Source organism: Hyla sarda, chromosome 1 (assembly GCF_029499605.1).
Source record: "Hyla sarda isolate aHylSar1 chromosome 1, aHylSar1.hap1, whole genome shotgun sequence".
NCBI classification, from domain to species: Eukaryota; Metazoa; Chordata; class Amphibia; order Anura; family Hylidae; genus Hyla; species Hyla sarda.
This window is the reverse complement of record NC_079189.1, coordinates 58895219-58917463: the sequence shown is the minus strand read 5'-3', so window position 1 is coordinate 58917463 and position 22245 is coordinate 58895219.

Below are 22245 nucleotides of genomic sequence, written 5' to 3'. Positions count from 1 at the left end.
GCCGCGTCCCCGGGGTGTCCCCGACGCTCCGGCAAGGCCTCTACTTCCCCGGCATCCTCACTCTCCGTCGCCGCCTATTGGATGACGGGACGGCGTGCACAGCGACGTGATGACGACGATGGAGAGCACCGACGATGCAGGGGATCTCGAAGAGGACGCGCCGGAGCCCCGAGGACAGGTAAGTGATCGTCAGCGGACCACACGGGGCACCGTAAACGGCTATCCGGTGGCAGCTGAAGCAGTCTGCGCTGCCGAATAGCCGTTTATGCGATGGCCCCGACATACAAAAGCATCGTATGTTGATGCTGCCTTCAACATGCGATGGCCTCTGAGAGGTCATTGTATGGGGAAATGATCATATGTCGGGGCCATCGTAGGTCGGGGGGTCACTGTATATTTATGAGCTTTGTAGCAATTATGGGTATTGTCAATTTTTATATGTAATGAAAATGTATTTAAATAAAAAAAAAAAAGCTGTTGCAAACAGTGCAGTACTCATTAAAGCAAAGGTTAGGCTGGGTTCACATACTGTATGTCCGGCATCCGACATAGTTTTCCTCCGATGCTAAAGCTGATCCCATTCATTTGAATGGGACCGTTCACAATCATCCAGCATCTCAATTTTGACGCTGATGGCTGACGGCACCGGACAGGGGAAAGCAGCTTGCTGTGCTCCACTGTCCAGGGTCCAGAAGCAATGGACGCCGGATGCCATACAACTGATGACGACTGATGCACGTTGTCATCAGTTGTGTCAAGATCTAGGCTGAGTTCACCTATGCCGAATGCTGGACATACGTAAACCCAGCCTTACATTAACCCTTTTCAGTATTGGTTATATTTTCTGTAATTATTGTGTCAAATTTAAAAAATTTTTTAAAAAGTTATAATAAAAATTTTTTAAAATTAAAAAAACAACAAAAAAACACACCCTTTTTTTAAGTGTATTCTCAAGACTTTATATTTTCTTAATCAAGCTCAATTTTTCTAATCTGGCAAGTGTCTCTCTAATTTGAAATAACTTTCTAATGCTTCAAAATATTGTGAAAATTTAAACATTTCTGGAATTTTTTTTTTAATGATTTTTTTTATGTTGTTCACTGTGCGGTGAAAATAATGTTATCTTTATTCTGTCTGTCGGTACAATTATAGCAATACTTAATTTATACAGCTATTTATATACTTTTTCACAATACCTATTTTCCCTGTTTTTTTGTGTTGCTATTTTCCATCAGCCATAACTTTTTTTAATTTTTTATCCAAAGCCATTGTGAGGCCATTGTGTGAACGTGGCAATACCCATTATGTATAGGGGGTATACAGGGCTTTATTGGGAAAGGGACATTTATGACATTTTTTTTTACACTTTATTAATTTATGGCCATCTAATGGCACTGTAAGGTTTTTGTTCTAGTTTCTAATATTATACTTAAAAAAGGCCCTGAGTATGGTATTTATAATGTGATAATTTATGTTGTCAAATTGATTGGTAAATTACAAATATTTACTTAATTTTTTTGTATCAAACATTGTATGATACAGTTCTTACCATTGTCCTTTTCCTATTGTTTATCTTGAGCTGACATTCTATGTATACTGTTAATTATATAATACATTTATAAAAAAAAAAAAATAAGAGAACGGGTTGTGCAGTGACATAACATTTTCCTTGCAAACGGCCAATGTTGTTCAAGTGTGCGATACCCTCTTAATCATGACCATGGAGGGGGTTGTTGTTTTACTTTGCTGCTTGTTTTTAATTATGAAAAATTATAAAAGAATACAAACAATTGTATACAGTATACTAAAGTCTATAAAAGAAAGAAAGGAAATGTCTGCACTTATTCAAAATACCCCGAAGCCTTGATAGTCCATAAAGAATCACTGTAAAGTACAATGAAGGAATTGGAAGGTATAACTTGACCAGAGACATGAGATGACTTTTCAAATTTCTTCAATTCTTATTTGGCCAGAAATCAATAAATGCATAATTAATAAATCTGTATATTGGCACAAATATACTAGAAAGGTGTTGTTAGCACCGGGCAACCTGGCACCAGGTACATATAAAAAGCGAGGGGGGGCAGGGGGGTTGTTGAACTTTAAATTCTCTACACTTACCTCATTTCAAATTGTAATGTTATATCTTGTACTATACAGAACTGTTATTATAACTGTTAGTGTATCCTGCTTGTGATGGTGTGATACTGTTTGGTGTTTTGTGAAGCAAAAAAGATAAAAATAAATGTTTTCGGCTGTACATCATCCTGTGGATGTACGGCCAACAATGATGAATTTAAAGGCTACACACAGAGATGTAGCTTGTAGCTTCTGGGCCCCGATGCAAAACAGGGCCCCATATACCAATTATAATACTGGCCGGATGCGACTGCTACCTCTAGGTCTACCCTCCCCCCGGCTACACAATTGATTGACCCTTGGAGGGGTTCAGAGCAAATGAGTGCTGATCACAGAGACCGGCACTCTTTGTATGCAGCACGTTGGTCCGTCTAAAAGACCCCTAGAAGATGACATCAGGAACAATGTTTCTGGATTTCAACTTGCAGAAGTAGGGGGGGGGGGGGGGACAGTCCGAAGAGGCACTATTTGACACCTCGTGTTGACCAGCAGGAGGAAATTGTGGCACTGGAAGCATTGTTTCACTGTGTCTGTAAGTAGGGCTGTGGGCCTGTGGCACATCTATAAAAGTGTGTTTGGCGTCTTTGCAGAATGTGTGCATAGAGACCGCAGGAGAGACACTGCTGTGAAACCATGTTTGCTGGGGAAACTACCTGCTTGGGCACCTTCTTTATATACTGGTGAAACTACCTACTGGGGCACCTGCATTTTTGGAGAATAATAACATTACAGGTTATGGATTCTAGTTCTATATCAACTCAGTAGGGTTATAGATTGAACTTGATGGACTCTGTTTTTTTTCTCGACCTTATGAACTATGTTACTATGTTACCTGTATACTGGGAAACAGACTACTGGGATAACTACTTACTGGGGATACTACTTACTGAGGCACCTACATTGGAGGACCTGTCGACTAGAGTGACCTATATTACCTACTGGGGGACCTACTGTACCTATTGGGGAGACCTACCTACCCCTTCAACCCCAACCCACTTACCTACTCACTTTACTGCATGGGACACTAAAGGAGCATTATTACTGTTTGGCGACCGGTAGAAAAAGCAGATGCTAAACATATTCAGAGCGTTAGATGTTTGTCTGGCAGATTCTGAAGACATGAATTGAGTCTGGAAGAAACCGTCTTGGTCTGGGCCGGAAAGGTACACAAAAGGGAAAATGAATGACTCCAGAAAAGACGACACCTGTGAATGTTACTGTATGTAATCACGCATATGGTTCTCAGATTGTGTTGAGCTGGTACATACTGCTATATGGGCACTATAAAGGGGATATTGGTCAGTTTACAGTGTTTTTTCAATTAGTAACAGTATGGTGATATAGGTGGTAATGGTGTGGTGGAATAATTTTTTTTAACAACCTCTTCCTCCTGGAGAAAGTCTTCCATATGCCCCAGAAGAGATCATCAATTTCTACTCAATGGTACTACTGTTGGAGAGTGATTTTCCACCAAGGGTTCTAGGTCTCGTTGCTCTGTTAATCATCCCATTAAATTGTATTTGGATCCATCCCTCCACTCAAGGTCCTTAGTGTCCCAAATGTCTGTAAGGACGTCAGTGCTATGAAGTGTTCCATAACCAAGCCAATGTGAAATCCCCGCTGTAATATAATGACCAACAGCGCATCTAGTGGCCATATAAGTGGTCTGCAGGGTTATTTAATATTTTATGTTATGAAAAAAAAAAAAAAACACATCTGTTTTCCCCTCATCCCAGTATTACTATTGACAATCTCTTTTGAATCCAAATTTACATTAGCATCTGGACACATTAAAAGAACTATAATGAAACACTGGCATGTTTTAAAAAGTGTCCTGAAAATTACAGGGATTATTTGATTTTCTTCCTTTGTATAGGCATAAAAGAGACTTTTGTTGAAGCCAAAAGAGCTAGAACAAAAAAAATAAAATAAAAAAAAGAGCATTGTACTTGTTTAGAGAACAGAGAAAACTTAACTACAAAAACACAAATGCGACTCATCATCATGACCATATGAAAAACTATAGTAGTGAAAAGAGACAAAAGCAAAAAGTAGTAGATTCAAAAACCATGAAGTTTACCTGTAAATCCATACATAAAATGACTATAATGCCGCACTGTGCACAATAGTCATTTAAAAAAAAAAAATTTTTTTTTAATTTTAAAACAACTCCTAAATACCTGTGCAGAGTGGCTGTTGCTCCGGCCCACCATAATTGTGCATTGGGAAAGTGAGTCTCGCGCTCCATTTCCATAGCTCCTATAGCCACCGTGAAATCCAGTGTAATGTAATTCTACAGTGCTGGGTCTCACAATGGCTGTGGGTGCTATGGAGATAAAGCAGGCACAGTTATGAACAGTAGGGAGCCCGGACAATGGCTGCTCCGCACAGGTATTTAGGCACCAATTTCAAAATTAAAGAAATTTCACATTTTAATTTTTCATATAACTTTAAACTTAGTAAAGAATTTGTCTGCTTTGGTCAATCCCGTTTTCCTGCAGTACTACCATAGAGAAAATAAGCATTCAATTAATGGGCTGTCCATATAATGCACGGACAACCTGGGTCCTCCAGACCATAACAGGCAGATCCCCCCTGCTATGAGCAGTTGACATCTGCCGGTAATGACAAACATCGGAGCTGGCTCCCATGTCCATCACTGAAATAGTTAAATGCTGTGATCAATAGTGATCACGGCATTTAAACATTAAAGGGTAGCTCCTACCATCCTATTTTTTTTTCTGTCCCTGCCTATTGCCAATCTATCCCTAACCCCCTCCCTGCTTTTAATTTTTATTTTTACTATATTAAAAATGCTTTTTGTCTGCCTGGCAGTGTGCTCACTACCAGGCAGAATTCCCCAGCAGGCACCACGTCACTGATGCCTGCTGGGGGGGGGACTTCCGCCCTTAGTTCATCTACACAGGGTGCCTCCAGCTGTTTTACCACTACAACTCCCAGCTTGCCCTGACATCTATTGGCTGTCAGGGCATGCTGGGAGTTGTAGTATTGAAACAGCTGGAGGCACCCTGTGTAGATAAACTATTAGTTACATGCGGTGCTAGCCCGTCCCCTCCGTCTCCCTCCCCCCCGCGCCATACCCCGTTCCCTCCATCACAACCCCCCCCATTACACTTACTGCAGAGTCCAGCAGCGGGCGTGCAGGGACAGCAGGGGCGACGAGGCGGAGGCGACGAGGCGGAGGCGGCGGAGGCGGCGATGTGCGGGAGGAGTGGCCTCCCATCCAGTGGCCGGGGAGCCAATGCGCTCGCTCCCTGCCTGTCTGATTGACAGGCAGGGAGCGAGCGCAGGCTGAATGAAAAAGGACCGATGCCTGGCCGCATCAATCCTTTTTCAGGTGTGACGTTATGCCAGGCTGCAGCCGGCCACTAGGAGGGAGACCCCTAGTGGCCGGTTTTCAAATGTAAATTAAACAATTTTAAATAAAAATAAAAAAAGTATATTAGAGATATGTTGTAGTACATAAGTACTACAACATATCAAAAAAATAAAGTTGGTGACAGTGCCCATTTAAATGCTGTTAATCCCTGGTGTCTAGGGGGCCCATCTGCAGCTTCGTGACATAATCGCAGGCTGCAGATGGGTTACCAGGTAAGAAGGGGGACCTGTCCTTCCTGGTGCTCTTTGGTTCAATGATTGCTTATGTCTGCCTTTGGCAGCCCTTAGCAATCGAGCGCCGAAAACATAGATTTCATTTTTTTTTTTTTACTCTGAAACAAAACAAAAATTACCCAAGTTTGGTATCATTGAAATCATACTGATCCATAGAATAAAGATAGCATGTCAAATTTACCATACTGTGAACCCTGAACAAATTATTGCAACTCAAATTTGTGCAATTCCATATTTTTTTTTAACATTTTGCCTTACATTAATATTTTTTTCTGGCTCTTTAATACATTATATGATAAAATAAAGTATGCCAATAAAAAGTACATCATTTCTCGCAAATAAGAAGCCCTAATACAAATTTGTCAGTAGTAAAATAAAAAAGTGATGGGTCCTGGAGTAAAAAATAAGTAAGTAAATAAATAAATAATCATGAAGGGATTAAAGTACACTTTTGAAGCCATGCAAGCCCTTTGAGCCTTTCAACAGTTTGGAGTCTGTAAACCCTAAAAATTGCTTACAGTAATACTTAGAAGACAGTGAGAGCAAAGTAACCATACATTCAGCAATGGTCATAGAGGTTGTATGTTTGAGAAAGCCAAAGTCTAGTTTTAAAGGGGTACTTTGCACCTGGACAGCTTATCTAAAGGAAAGGGGATAAGAGATTTGATCGCGGGGGATCCAGCCATTGGGACTCCATGATCTCTGGTCCGGCACGCCGGCATTCTGAACATTTATGTTTATGGGAGGGGGAGTGGTGGCTGTCCTTCATAATCTGGCACGAAGTGGAGTTCACACCGCGCAGCGGGTTACTGGGATGTCAGGCCGGTGATCGCGGTGAGAATTTTACTACAGACTGCAATTCTTGCTTTCAAAAATATTGGGAAGCTTGCCTAAACCCTTGTCAGAGACTGATAATGCTCACAGGTAGGTAAAAATGGAGCAAAGTGTTGATAGTAGAGATGAGCGAACTTACAGTAAATTTGATTCGTCACGAACTTCTCGGCTCAGCAGTTGATGACTTTTCCTGCATAAATTAGTTCAGCCTTCAGGTGCTCCGGTGGGCTGGAAAAGGTGGATACAGTCCTAGGAAAGAGTCTCCTAGGACTGTATCCACCTTTTCCAGCCCACCGGAGCACCGGAAAGCTGAACTAATTTATACAGGAAAAGTCAGCAACCGCCGAGCCGAGAAGTTCGTGACGAATCGAATTTACTGTAAGTTCGCTCATCTCTACTATCAACACTTTGCTCCATTTTTACCTACCTGTGAGCCTGGCAGTATCAATCACAATGGCTGCTTGTTATTACAGTGTATAGTGTCTCATTATGTTTCCTAGGTCAACCTGCTAAAGGGGTACTCCGGTGGAAAACTTTTTTTTTCTAAATCAACTGGTGCCAGCAAGTTAAACAGATTTGTAAATTACTTCTATTAAAAAAATCTTAATCCTTCCAGTACTTATTAGCTGCCGAATACTACAGAGGATTTTTTTTTTCTTTTTGGAACACAGAGCTCTCTGCTGAATCATGACCACAGTGCTCTCTGCTGACATCCCATTTTAAGAACTGTCCAGAGTAAGAGAAAATCTCCATAGCAAACATATGCTGCTCTGGACAGTTCCTAAAATGGACAGAGATGTCAGCAGAGAGTGCTGTGCTCGTGATGTCAGCAGAGAGTACTGTGTTCCAAAAAGAAAATAATTTCTTCTGTAATATTCAGCAGTTAATAAGTACTGGAAGGATTAAGAATTTTTAATAGAAGTAATTTACAAATCTGTTTAACTTTCTGGCACCAGTTGATAAAAAAAAACAAACAAAAAAAAAAAAACGTTTTCCACTGGAGTACCCCTTTAAGGCCAAGAGGCCACCCCATTCAGCATGGCGAGGTATTGAAAGATGGCGGTATCAATCACTATCTCACTGCCAATGTGCCTTGGTCACTATTGACTGTGGCTTCATGGTTAAATGGATGGGATTGGAATTATTATCTGGTGTTAGTTTGAATACACAGCTGACCCCCGAGCCAGCTCTACACTCCCTTCCTACTATTATTAGGTACAAGTATGTCTGGAAGTGGTTAAAGTACATATGTTTATATGTGGTTATAACATTTTTAGGGGTGTTACCTTGCAGCACTTGGGTCCTCGGTTCAGATCCCACCAGGAACAACATCCTGTCTGTGTGGGTTTCCCCCAGGTACCCCGGTTTCCTCCCACACTTCAAAAACATACTAATAGATGAATTTAGATTGTGAGCCCCAATGGGCACAGGGTCCAATTCAAGTTTACTGCGCTGCGGAATCTGTGCACTATATAACTAAAGAATTAATATTATTTGGTTATGTGGTCTTAACAACATTACATGTGGAACCTCCATAAAATTGACAATAAAGTAAAATGTTGGGGCGACCATTGAGATACGGAACTGAGGGCTTAGACGTGGCACCAGTACCAGAATCTGTGTATCCTTGTACAGTGACCCCCCCCGACCTACGATGGCCCCGACATACGATCATTTCAAGATACGATGGCCTCTCAGAGGCAGCATCAACATACGATGCTTTTGTATGTCGGGGCCATCGCATCAACGGCTATCCGGCAGCGCAGACTGCTTCAGCTGCCACCGGATAGGTGTTTACGGTGCCCCGTGTGGTCCGCTGACGATCACTTACCTGTCCTCGGGGCACTGGCGCGTTCTCTTCGGGATCCCCTGCATCGCCGGCGCTCTCCATCGTCATCATCACGTCGCTGTGCACGCCTTCCCGTCATCCAATAGGAGCGGCGTGCGTAACAACGTGATGGTGGCGACGGAGAGCACGGATGCCGGGGAAGCAGAGGCCTTGCCGGAGCGTCGGGGACACCCGGGGATGCTGCGACAGCGATGGACGGCGACATCCAGGGCAGCGGTGACGAGCGGTGATGGTCTGGAGTGGCGGGGACAGGTGAGTACAACTTCCTATGCCAGTGGTCTTCAACCTGCGGACCTCCAGATGTTGCAGAACTACAACTCCCAGCATGCCCGGACAGCCGTTGGCTGTCCGGGCATGCTGGGAGTTGTAGTTCTGCAACATCTGGAGGTCCGCAGGTTGAAGACCACTGTCCTATACTTTACATTGCACGGATCCCTCAACATACGATGGTTTCAACAAACAATGGTCCGTTTGGAACGTATTACCATCGTATGTTGAGGGACCCCTGTATATCCTACTACTACATTATAAATCCTAGAGCAGGATTATATATCCAGGAGCAGAGGCGTAACTTGAATCTAAAGGGCCCCAATGCAAAATGTGTAACACGAACCATGTCTATCATGCACCATTTCTAATATTGGTGTCTTCTTATGGGGCAATGGTGACTTGGGGCCCCAATGCTACTGCTACCTCTGCAGCCTCCGATGGTTACACCCCGGCCTCCGAGAACATCTAATACCAACGAGAGGACAGCCGGCCCCTAGACTACTCACAGCACTCCATAATTCTCTCCCTAAACAGTACTTTAGTAATTAGAAATTACTTTTCCTTCTGCCGAGTCTTAAATTTGGGACTGAAAAACATCTCGGCGCATAAAATAATCAGGTCCAAATGTTTTGGTAAAGACAATTAAACACAAGATTATATGGAAAATTGCCTTCAGCTCTTCTACATTAAAATTCTTTCCCAGTTCCTAACTCACAAACGTGGATTTCCCCTTCTGCTTTAGTTTCTCAAAGTTCCATAATGTAAAATAACTTATTTCTTCTTGGAATCTCAGTAGTTAGAAGCTATGGACACTGCACATGGGATCAGGACGTCAATACTATTTATGAGGGTAAATGACACGAAGTAAGTCACATCAGGAATAATCCAATGGAATGTTCCCAAGAGGTCACTAAAAAGGTTAAAGGGGTACTCCGGTGGAAAACGTTTTTTTTTTTTAAATCAAAAGAACAGAGAGAGATCAGGTAAGGCGCAGTGAAGGACTTGTAGTCCTAAGTGGGTGCACAGGCTCCAAGGGTCCGACTCAAGATCCCATAAGACTGAAGAGAGTACAAGGAAGAAGCGGCACTCCAGGGATTACGATCCAAAGAAATTAATGTATTCACCCATCAGTGAGATGCAACGTTTCGATCCACAATCCGGATGCTTGATAAAGATCCGGATTGTGGATGGAAACGTTGCATCTCACTGATGGGTGAATACATTTATTTCTTTGGATCGTAATCCCTGGAGTGCCGCTTCTTCCTTGTATTCTCTTTTTTTTTAAATCAAGTGGTGCCAGAAAGTTAAACAGATTTGTGAATGACTTCTAATAAAAATTCTTAATCCTTCCAGTACTTATTAGCTGGTGAATACTACAGAGGAAATTCTTTTCTTTTTGGAACACAGAGCTCTCTGCTGACATCTCTGTCCATTTTAAGAACTGTCCAGAGAGAAAATCCCCATAGAAAACATATGCAGCTCTGGACAGTTCCTAAAATGGACAGAGATGTCAGCAGAGAGCACTGTGGTCATGATGTCAGCAGAGAGCTCTGTGTTGCAAAAAGAAAATAATTTCCTCTGTAGTATTCAGCAGCTAATAAGTACTGGAAGGATTAAGATTTTTTAATAGAAGTCATTTACTAATCTGTTTAACTTTCTGGCACCAGCTGATAAAAAAAAAATAAATTAAAGTTTTCCACCGGAGTACCCCTTTAACCAGAAAGGTGGACACATAAAAGAAAATCTATTTATAGAACATGATAAATAATAATACTTGTTGTTATCTAGATTTGAATTCTAGTTTTATAATCAATCCCTTTTTCTTGCAGAATTATAATAGAGGACAAGGCTTAGGCTAGGACTCCACTGAGATTTTTGCCCTGCGATTTTTGTGCCATAAAAACGCCAGAAAAAACGCCAGAAAAACTGCCACAGTTTTTCCCTGTGTTTTGGTGTTTTTTCTGGCGTTTTTTCTGGCGTTTGTACCTTTGTGTGGAATTTGCTGTTTTTGGCCCCTTTTGCTTTTTTTTTTTTTACAAAATAGTTGGGTACCAAAAAAAAAAAAAAAAAAGGATGCAGTAGAGATGTAAAGATGTATTTAACTAAATGTTTCTTTTTTATAACAAAATTTTTATAATTTTTTTATAAAGTGTGTGTGTGTGTTTAACTTTTTTTTCTCTCCCCCCCCCACATTTTTTATGTAGTACTACTACTCCCAGCATGGAACAAAACTGTTCCATGCTGGGAGTAGTAGTACCTGTACTATAGACATATCGTCCCGGGTGTCAGTCTGACACCCGATGCGATCATCCATAATATAACAGAGATGTGGAGCGGCTCTATACAGCGCTCACATCTCTGTTCTATTCACATCCCTGGCCATTCATATATTCCACCCAGAGCTGTGATTGGCCGGATGGTTTCAGCCAATCACAGCTCTGAGGAAAAGATGAATGAATGAGTGGCCGACCCGGAGTACAGTGCAGAGCAGGGATGCGAGCGATGTATACAGCCGCTCCATCTCTGCTATAGACAGGACGGTCACAGCGGGTGTCAGTAGTGACATCCACTGTGATGTGTCCTTAAGCAGGCACTACTACTCCCAACATGGAGCACACGCTGCTCCATGCTGGGAGCTGTAGTACCTGCATTAATAGACAGATCACAGCGAGTGTAATTTCTGACACCCGCTGCGATCTGTCTATTAATGCAGGTACTACAGCTCCCAGCATGGAGCAGAGTGTACTCCATGTTGGGAGTAGTAGTACTTGTAATTAAGGAAAGATCACTGCAGGTATCACTCCTGACACCCGGTGTGATCCTCCTGTATAATGTATAGATGCAGCGGCCGCTCTCCTATGGTCCCCTGCACGCCGTATATATATACACATTCTGATTTCTCATAGAGAGCTGTGATTGGCTGGAACCATCTGGCCAATCACAGCTCTCTATGGGAAATATGAATATGTGTATATATATACGTGAGTGCAGGGGACCATAGAAGAGCGGCCGCCGCATCTATACATTACACAAGAGGATCACAACGGGCGATCTGTCAATAAGTACAGGTAACTACTACTCCCATCATGGAACAGTGTATTCCATGCTGGGAGTAGTAGTACTACCTATAAAATGTAAAAAAAAAAAAAAAAGTGAAAAACACGTACACACACTACATTTTTATTATTGTCGGCCACATTTTTTATTGCTTTACCTGCTCACATAAATTGATCCCTGTTTAAAAATTAATAAACATTTCGTAATAAAAAATACATTTCGTTAGGTACACTTTTTTTCATCACTACTGTATCTTTTTTATTAATTTTTTTTATGGTACCCTACGAAATTTTAATAAAAAAGGTACCGTATATACTCGAGTATAAGCCGACCCGAGTATAAGCCGAGACCCCTAATTTCAACCCAAAATCCCAGGAAAAGTTATTGACTCGAGTATAAGCCTAGGGTGGGAAATACCTCATCCCCCCCTGTCATCATCCAGACCCGTCATTAACATCCTCATCATCATCCCCTTGTCATCATCCCACACATCCCCCCTTCATCATCCCCTTATCATTCCACACATCCCCCCTTCATCATCCCCTTGTCATCATCCCACACATCCCCCCTTCATCATCCCCTTATCATCCCGCACATCCCCCCTTCATCATCCCCTTATCATCCCGCACATCCCCCCTTCATCATCCCCTTATCATCCCACACATCCCCCCTTCATCATCCCCTTTAATCATCCCACACCCCCCCCTTCATCATCCCCACACCCCCCCTTCATCATCCTCTTCTCATCATTCGCCCTCAGTGGTCTTCAACCTGCGGACCTCCAGAGAGTTCAAAACTACAAGTCCCAGCAAGCCCGGGCAGCCACTGCGGCCTTCAACATCATCCAGCCCCCTCTCACCCCCTTTAGTTCTGAGTACTCACCTCCGCTCGGCGCTGGTCCGGTCCTGCAGGACTGTCCGGAGAGGAGGTGGTCCGGTGAGGAGGTGGTCCGGGCTGCTATCTTCACCGGGGGCGCCTCTTCTCCGCGCTTCCGGCCCGGAATAGAGGCGTTGCCTTGACAATGTCGCAGAAGTACGTTGGCAATGAACGCACCTCTGCGTCGTTGTCACGGCAACGTGACTATTCTGAGGCCGGGCCCGAAGCGCTTAGAAGAGGCCTCCCCGGTGAAGATAGCAGCCCGGAACCAGTATCCCACCGGACCACCTCCTCACCGGACAGTCCTGCAGGACCGGACCAGCGCCGAGCGGAGGTGAGTACTCAGAACTAAAGGGGGGTGAGAGGGGCTGGATGATGTTGAAGGCCGCAGTGGTCTTCAACCTGCGGACCTCCGGAGGTTTCAAAACTACAACTCCCAGCAAGCCCGGACAGCCGATGGCTGCCCGGGCTTGCTGGGAGTTGTAGTTTTGAAACCTCTGGAGGTCCGCAGGTTGAAGACCACTGCGGGTGAGGGAGTTCACTCGAGTATAAGCCGAGGGGGGTGTTTTCAGCACGAAAAATCGTGCTGAAAAACTCGGCTTATACTCGAGTATATACGGTATCTCCATAATTTTTTAGGATCGCTAAAGTCCAAAAAAGAATAAAAACTGCAAAATTTAAAACAAACATGGCGTTTTTCTTGGCGTTTTTGCTCTCCCATAGACTTCTATGGGATGAAAACGCCATGATTTCAGGGCAAAAAACGCCAAACTAGGTTTTGTTGAGTGTTTTGAAAATCCAGCCTCTGAGCCCGAAATTGCTGAAAAATGCCAAAAGGATTAAAAAAACGCCAAACTGAAAAACGCCAAGTGAATCTGGCATTTCACAGTTTACCATTGACTTGCAGCTAACATCTGGAAGCGTGGGAAAATTGGCGTTTTTGCAAAAAAAATCTCAGTGGAGTTACAGCCTTATACAAATTTCTCCAGAAATAGGAGTTTCTGAGAGGTTCTTTGGGCATTTCGGAGTAGATAAGGTGAGGCTTATCAGCTTGTCTTTTTTCCTAATGTGACACCTTATTCCAGTGTTTCCCAACCAGTGTGTCTCCAGCTGTTGCAAAATCTACACCTCCCAACATGCCCGGACAGCCTTTGACATCCTTGTTAGTACCAGTTAGGGACAGAACTTTGAAACAGCAGTGTTTAAATGGGTCCTCTTCCTTTTGGGAGAGGTTCCATTTTAATTCATAAACCTTAATCTTTTTCAAGGTATTTTAGGGGTCAATTTGGTTGGCTGGATGATGTGAGTATGAGGGGTGATGTGCCTTATGGGGGAGACTGCCAAGATGGTGAATGCTGACTTAGGCTGGGTTCACATCACGTTTTTGCAATACAGTTTCGGTATCAGGCTTGTGATGAAAAACTGGACTAAACTGTATCAAAGCGTGTGTACAAATTTTAACCCGTATACGATTTTAAAAAATTATGTCCGGTTGCATCCGTTTTTAAGAAAAAAAAAAAACGTATACATTTTTAACTTTTCACTCCATTATGAATAAAGTTTTACTTGTTTAATTGAAATTCCAAGAAAAATAAAACTGTAAAGTCAAAAACTGTATGGAACAGTACGCACATACGGTGCACGTACAGTTCTCATTGACTCCCATGTAAAAAAAAAAAAAACGTAAATCTTTCAATACGGTTTTTCACCTGGACCAAAAACTGTGGTAGGCGACGGTTTTGGGTACCGGAAAAAAACTGACAAAACCGTACAGGATGCAAAACGGACACAACCTGATGCATCGTTTGGCATACGGTTTTCAATGGAGAGTCAATGCATACGGTTCCGTACGGTTTTCAAATTGAAAACGTTTATGGGAACTGTATTGCAAAAACGTGATGTGAACCCAGCCATACAGTAGTGTTTTCCAACATGTTTGCCTCCAACTGTTGCAAAGCTACAACACCCAACATGCCAGGACAGCCTTTGGCTGTCCGGGCATGCTGGGAGTTGTAGTTTTGCAACAGCTGGAGGCACACTGGTTGGGAAACACTGACTTACTGGGTAGCTGCTCCCAATATATGGCACAAAAGAGCCTGCTTTCTTCCTTCTGGAGGAGAGATAATTTGTATACCATAGTTACTTATTATGCTGGTTGTATAATAAACATATTTGTTAGAGTTTTAACCATATGAACCAATAGAATTAATTTTGAATGTACATATATTGATTAAAGGGGTACTCCGGTGAAAACCTTTTTTCTTTTAAATCAACTGGTGCCAGAAAGTTAAACAGATTTGTAAATCTGAGCGCTCCACTGTCCATGTCCTCCGTATTCGAGTTGTGACCCGAGATGGGAGCAGGATTACCTGGACTGAAGCGGTGAGTGCAGGGCACCTTTGTTCTTTATTTATTAAGATTTGTAAATTACTTCTATTAAAAAATCTTAATCCTTCCTGTACTTATTAGCTGCTGAATACTACAGAGGAAATTCTTTTCTTTTTGGAATGCTCTCTGATGACATCACGAGCACAGTGCTCTTTGCTGACATCATTATAATAATAACGCTTTATTTATTGTTGTCCTTAGTGGGATTTGAACCCAAGGCCCCAGCACTGCAAGGCAGCAGTGCTAACCACTGAGCCACCATGCTGCCCTTAGCATACATCTGCTATGCATGGTTGCTAAAATGGACAGAGATGTCAGCAGAGAGCACTGTGCTCGTGATGTCATCAGTGTTCCAAAAAGAAAGGAATTTCCTCTGTTGCATTCAGCAGCTAATAAGTACTGGAAGGATTAAGATTTATTAATAGAAGTCATTTACAAATATGTTTAACTTTCTGGCACCAGTTGATTTAAAAGAAAAAAGGTATTCACCGGAGTACCCCTTTAAGTGAATAGAGCAAAGCTGCAATTCCAAACACAGCCTCTAGATAGCAGTGTGGTTCAAATGGACACTGTCAAAATCAAAAACTTTTTATATGTTGTACATCTTGGCAAAACTTTAACCTTTCCAATATACTTCATAAAATGTTATTATCTTTATTTTTTAATTTTAATTTTTTAAAGAATTCATGGCCACTAGGGGTCCCCATACCATCCACAACATAATCCTGTCTGACTGCAGCACAAATTTTGTCCCAGCTCAAGCACAGGCTAGGACACAGTCCAGAAAGTGAGGGCAGGTCTAGTACTCCTCTGTGCTCATTTCTGTCCTATCAGACTGCAGCATAAAAAGAGAGGAGGAGATTACAGAGCAGCCTGCAGTGATTGGATAAAGAGACACACCACAGCACAGAAGACTTAGGGAGGAAGTGAATGCATGGTGAGTGAGGGCGGGCTCAGTGCTTGCCTTGGACATGCCCCTTCCTGAGCAGTGGATGTCTGAATAAATAAGCAGCAGAACAGAGGGATTTGTGAGCCAAATGCCAAATACAGAAGCTGCCAAATACTGAAGCATATGTATGACCTTGTGGATAACATATATAAACATTTTTTTTATCTTTAATATTATTATTATTTTTTTAAATCTTGAATATTATCTTGAATAACATTGAATATATATATGTGTATATATATATATATATATATATATATATATATATATATATATATACACAAACGTATGGATAAATATGATAGGCCGGATATAATCGGAGGCCGGAAGAAGTGCACGGCTGTGCGTGAAAATGGCGGTTAGCCTCTGAGCACCCTCATCCACACGTCTCCCGGCACAACGGATAATCCGGAACACTAAAGTCCACTAGACCGGTGAGTGCAAGTTATTTTTCTCCTCAACAATATATATATATATACATATATATATATACATTTTATATTATATTACAAAAGAGAGATGACTTGCAGCACTCCAATTGATAAAAAAAGATGAATAGCTTTATTCTATCAAGTGAACAGGATGCAACATATGCGGTTGCCCTTGCAACCTTTTTCAAGCAATGACCCAAGAGGTGTATGTATATGTGATACAATGAGTACATGATTACAAGCCAATCAGAAAATTTAAGTACATATTTCTTACATGTACATGTACTTAATGTGTAGAATCTCTTTCTTCGGTATGCTCGGTGTTCTATCGAGCCCACTATATGTGTAGGTGTTGATCCTAAAAATATTTTTAAAATCTTTTTAACAAAATATTTTGTTATGCCTTCACAGAGACGAAACTGGGACCGGACCCCTTTATATTCCTTACACCTTTTTTTTGTGGCTGGAAGAGACTTTCTGTCCCATCTTTATTGTTTTTTACCTTTACAACTCACATCTTTTCTGCAAGTTTTATTTATGGACATCTGCACCAAGTATGCATGTCATTTTTGATGTGTATGTTGACATGCCAATTGGGTCAACCCCCCCCCCTCTATTATAGTTGGGTCCCCTCCAGTTTCCTTGAGAGGCCACAACGTATGCGGCCAGCACTCAGAATACTGGTGAATTCATCAGTGAGTGCGGTTCCTCATTCATTTGTATGATGGGGTCCCACTTGAGTGTTATGGGATTTATGGTCCTATGAATGCCAACGTTGTGTGTCCCTTGCATTGTCCTTATCCTAAGTCCTTTTACTAAGCAGGACCTAGAAGACATGTACTTATTTGGAGCGACTTCACCCACTTCTAAGATGGCCAACGCGGAAGCAACTTGATCAGTGCGCATGCGCTACCATAGCAACCTGGGACACACAGCAGCTCTTCTGCACAGTGCACTCTGAGGCACTTCTGGTCCGGATGTATTCATATGTTAATGTAATTTTTCTTGAATTATGTACTTTCATTCTCTGATTGGTTTGTAATCATGTACTCATTGTAATATATATATATATATATATATATATATATATATATATATATATATATATATATATCTCGTATATACTCGAGTATAAGCCGAGTTTTTCAGCATCATTTTTCATGCCAAAAACGTCCCCCTCGGCTTATACTCGAGTGATGGGAAAAAAAAAAAATTGCAGGCATACCGGTGGGGCCGTCCATCGTCGCCCATCTATGCTGCAGGGACCGTCCCACTTCCATTGGGGAGAGTGAACTGGTCCGGGCCACCCATCTTGACCAAGAGGCCCTCTTCTCCGCTTCGGGCCGGCCCTGGACTAGTGACGCTGCCGTGCAGGGACCGTCCGACTTCCAGTGGGGAGGGTGAGCCGGTCTGGATGATGACAGGGGGGTATGAGGGGGATCTGGATAATGATATGGGGGAAAGGGGGATCTGTATGATGGGGGGATGAGGGGGGCTGGATGATGACAGGGGGTATGAGGGGGATCTAGATAATGATATGGGGGCAAGGGGGATCTGTATGATGGGGGGATGAGGGGGGTCTGGATGATGACAGGGGGGTATGAGGGGGATATGGATAATGATATGGGGGCAAGGGGGATCTGTATGATAGGGAGATGAGGGGGGTCTGGATTTTGACAGGAGGGATGAGGGGGGTCTGGATGATAACAGTGGGAGTCATGATGATGACAGAGGAGTGTGGGATGATGACCGGGGGGGGGGGGAATGATGATGGGGGGGATGATGTATTTCCCACCCAAGGCTTATACTCGAGTCAATATGTTTTCCTGGGTTTTTGGGGTGAAATTAGGGGCCTCGGCTTATATTTGGAACGGCTAATACTCGAGTATATACGGTATATATCCCTTGGGTCATTGTTTCACTATGCTTGACGTTGCATCCTGCTCACTTTTTTCACCAATTGGAGTGCTGCAAGTCATCTCTTTTTTGGACTACACTATGAGATCCTGACCTTGGCTCTCCACCTGCGGGCACCCTCTCACTACTTTTCATGCAGTGTTCCTCTCTCTCCTTTGTGCATATATATATATATATACATAAAAAAACTGAATTGACTAGAAGGGAACCTCTAAAACATAGCTTTTAATATGCACATCTAAAAATGTAGAAAAGTAGTATCAAAAAGTAGAAAAATAGACAATAGAAAATGTAATAATAATATTAACAGACCGCCATCAGTATCCTGCCATATATGTATACCTAAGCAAAGCGCATCATCTCTCCAGTCGTGAGGCTAAGTTACTGTTACGCAACCACTAACACCTCACAAAATCACAGGAGAGACAGCCCGCTATGCAGATAACACAGACAAATCATTATTCATAATACAATAACCATTATTAAACAATGCTGTAAGAAACTATATTGCATATTGAACCGCTGATTAACTGGCTATTGAGGATAGTGACCTAAATAGGATTCCAGTACTCTGTATCAAAGGATAAATGAATCAGGATGTCTAGTCCACCAATGTATGCGAACTATAGATAACAAGTCCGCTGTTCACACTTAGCGCAACCGCGCCTCCAAACAGGTAGCTATCCTTCAAATAGAATACATATCAGTATTACTGGACTAATTTCACGGTGATCACAGTCCACTAGATCATACACTCCAAGATATTCGGTTCAATGCGGTATTGAATTGTCCTTGCAGAAAAAATGGTTATTGTCACGGACGTTTGACCAGCATACAGTATTGATGTATATATATATATTGTCACAGCATTCAAATAGTGTATATGCACAGTATTATAGTGGGGAATTTCTTATATGTCCCCATCAGATGAATAAAGTAACCGATTCACACTGTGCGATTTGAGCTTATATTCAGCGTGTCTGCAGATTACTCCAGATAGGACTAATGTTGTCCACATATAATTGTTGATGTATATTGTCACAGCATTCAAGTAGTATATATGCACAGTATTGTAATGTGGAAATTCTTAAATGGCCCCATCAGATGCATAATATAGCCAGTTCACACTGTGCAGTTTAGATTTATATTCAGCATGTCTGTAGATTTCTCAACATAGGGCTATGTCCACATAAGCATAGGCAATTTGCAGCACAGAAGCCTGATCTCCTAGTATGCCAGTATTCAGTCCATATATATCTTAGATACCACACTATGCGGTATATTCACTCACAGACTGCACACTAAGGCATATGTTGCCGTCCATCAATAGCTCCAGAGATAGTGCTGTGAGTATATTTAGGTGTGAAAGCATACTAGGTAGATGAATATAGGTTGCAGTATATTAAATGGCTTAATCTCCAGATGGATAGTTAGGAGTGCATTTAGACTATTCCCACACTAGGTGGTTTCCAATGTCCCCAGTTAGTTATGCAGACATACTGATATGCTGGCAAATACACTTAGCTGTATCCATAGATGCTTGATTCACGCCCGGACATCTGCATGCTGGTACATGACGACTGACGGCTCCTTCATATCATATCGTATCCATAAGGGGTCCAACGCGTTTCAATCGCTCAATATCCTCAGGGACCTTTCATAAGCTTGGTCTCCTTTACTGTCTTACAGTGCACTTTTCGCACCTCGCATGCGGCTCTGATGGCGGCCGTCATCAGAGCCGCATGCGAGGTGCGAAAAGTGCACTGTAAGACAGTAAAGGAGACCAAGCTTATGAAAGATCCCTGAGGATATTGAGCAATTGAAACGCGTTGGACCCTTATGGATACGATATGATATGAAGGAGTCGTCATGTACCAGCATGCAGATGTCCGGGCGTGAATCAAGCATCTATGGATACAGCTAAGTGTATTTGCCAGCATATATAGTTAGTAGTACGGTCGAAAAAAGACATATGTCCATCAAGTTCAACCAGGGAATTAAGGGGTAGGGGTGTGGCGCGATATTGGGGAAGGGATGAGATTTTATATTTCTTCATAAGCATTAATCTTATTTTGTTCCAGGAATGTATCTAATCCTGTTTTAAAGCTGTTAATTGTTCCTGCTGTGACCAGTTCCTGAGGTAGACCGTTCCATAAATTCACAGTCCTCACGGTAAAGAAGGCGTGTCGCCCCTTGAGACTAAACTTTTTCTTCTTCAGACGGAGGGAGTGCCCCCTCATCCTTTGGGGGGGTTTAACCTGGAACAGTTTTTCTCCATATTTTTTGTATGGGCCATTAATATACTTATATACGTTTATCATATCCCCCCCTTAAACGTCTCTTCTCAAGACTAAACAATTGTAACTCCTTTAATCGCTCCTCATAGCTAAGATGTTCCATGCCCCATATTAGTTTAGTCGCGCGTCTCTGCACCCTTTCCAACTCCGCAGTGTCCCTTTTATGGACAGGCGACCAAAACTGAACAGCATATTCCAGGTGAGGCCGTACCAATGCTTTATAATGGGGGAGTATTATGTCCCTGTCCCTTGAGTCCATGCCTCTTTTGATACATGACAATATCCTGCCGGCTTTGGAAGCAGCAGCCTGACATTGCATGCTATTCTGTAGTCTGTGATCTACAAGTACACCCAGATCCTTCTCTACCAGTGACTCTGCCAGTTTAATCCCCCCTAAGACATACGACGCATGCAGGTTATTAGTACCCAGATGCATAACTTTACATTTATCCACATTGAACCTCATTTGCCAAGTGGATGCCCAGACACTTAGTCTATCCAAGTCATCTTGTAAGTATGTCTGCATAACTAACTGGGGACATTGGAAACCACCTAGTGTGGGAATAGTCTAAATGCACTCCTAACTATCCATCTGGAGATTAAGCCATTTAATATACTGCAACCTATATTCATCTACCTAGTATGCTTTCACACCTAAATATACTCACAGCACTATCTCTGGAGCTATTGATGGACGGCAACATATGCCTTAGTGTGCAGTCTGTGAGTGAATATACCGCATAGTGTGAATGTGCATCTAAGATATATATGGACTGAATACTGGCATACTAGGAGATCAGGCTTCTGTGCTGCAAATTGCCTATGCTTATGTGGACATAGCCCTATGTTGAGAAATCTACAGACATGCTGAATATAAATCTAAACTGCACAGTGTGAACTGGCTATATTATGCATCTGATGGGGCCATTTAAGAATTTCCACATTACAATACTGTGCATATATACTACTTGAATGCTGTGACAATATACATCAACAATTATATGTGGACAACATTAGTCCTATCTGGAGTAATCTGCAGACACGCTGAATATAAGCTCAAATCGCACAGTGTGAATCGGTTACTTTATTCATCTGATGGGGACATTTAAGAAATTCCCCACTATAATACTATGCATATACACTATTTGAATGCTGTGACAATATATATATATACATCAATACTGTATGCTGGTCAAACGTCCGTGACAATAACCATTTTTTCTGCAAGGACAATTCAATACCGCATTGAACCGAATATCTTGGAGTGTATGATCTAGTGGACTGTGATCACCGTGAAATTAGTCCAGTAATACTGATATGTATTCTATTTGAAGGATAGCTACCTGTTTGGAGGCGCGGTTGCGCTAAGTGTGAACAGCGGACTTGTTATCTATAGTTCGCATACATTGGTGGACTAGACATCCTGATTCATTTATCCTTTGATACAGAGTACTGGAATCCTATTTAGGTCACTATCCTCAATAGCCAGTTAATCAGCGGTTCAATATGCAATATAGTTTCTTACAGCATTGTTTAATAATGGTTATTGTATTATGAATAATGATTTGTCTGTGTTATCTGCATAGCGGGCTGTCTCTCCTGTGA